This window comes from Trachymyrmex cornetzi, unplaced genomic scaffold, assembly GCF_001594075.2.
Source record: "Trachymyrmex cornetzi isolate Tcor2-1 unplaced genomic scaffold, Tcor1.1 scaffold1969, whole genome shotgun sequence".
Classification (NCBI taxonomy): domain Eukaryota; kingdom Metazoa; phylum Arthropoda; class Insecta; order Hymenoptera; family Formicidae; genus Trachymyrmex; species Trachymyrmex cornetzi.
In genome coordinates this window covers 15,259-16,445 of record NW_017296601.1, presented here as the reverse complement: position 1 = coordinate 16,445, position 1,187 = coordinate 15,259, and positions in this window count along the sequence as shown.

Below are 1,187 nucleotides of genomic sequence, written 5' to 3'. Positions count from 1 at the left end.
CCCCCCCCCCCCCCCAGCTACGCCACTGCCGTCAGATGTTGAATGCATATATCTTGCTGCTGTGGCCAATGTACTAGCAAACGTTCTGCTAAAAACTTGTGCTGCATATTTAACTTTCATTTTTTTTTATACATGAGGGCAATACATGACATCGTGTTATTTTCCTTAAGTTCCTGAGTTCTGTATCTGCACACATATCTATTTCATATAATAATTGTAAATGATCCCAATTAGCGAAATGACGATTATCGTCGTTATTAATTTTAAATTCTAAATTTTTTGTCAATAAGTTGTTACGCATACATTTTACTAAATGTGGCACATCAAAAATTGGAATAATTTCTATTCCGTTTATGACGATTTTAATTAAATTTATATTTTGCTTTTGCTCAATAAGCTGTTCTTTCGTTTCAGATTTTAATTGGTTAATAGCAGCAACGTTTGACGACCCCTGATCACATATAATGGCAACAACTGTTAAACCAACTTTTTTCGCAGCTAAAATATGAGACTTAATGAGCTTGACAAGTGATTAAGTTTTCATCTGAGATGCAGCAAATAAAAAACTGAAAGGCATATTCCAGTTCCTGTGAATTCCCTTGAGCATGAACACAGGGGCATGATCCGCTAATGTTGAAGTTCAACATAAACCCCAGTCTTCGAAACCAACAACTTTGTCCACATTTGGATCATATTGCAAATGTGCCGATGTTTTCATTTCATCCCACATTAATATTACCAACTTATCTTTCTCATTTTTCATCTCATTTACACAACTTTTTAATGCTGTTAAAATTGTACGGTTCAGACCAGTATCCAATTTTAAATGACTCAACATATTACGCAGTGTTCTTACAGATGGCAAAAAAAACATTGATCTGAGTAAATAGTAACACTGACCAGATGTTTTATAAAAACTTAATGCTAGTGCTTTTTCTTCTTTAGTGAAGCGTCGGCCATTGGGGATAGTACCGCTCAAACGCAACTGTAATTGAAAAAAAGTTAATTGTCTGGAATTTAATTTATTAGCAAATAAATTAAAAGCAACAAAAGTAGAGAGCATGCACCACACACCAGGTTTTATCGGTGAATATTAATGTCAATAGAATAACTGTCATCAATATAAAATTTATTAACCCTAAGAAAACAAAACTCTTACATGTAACAGTCATTCATAATTCGCTATA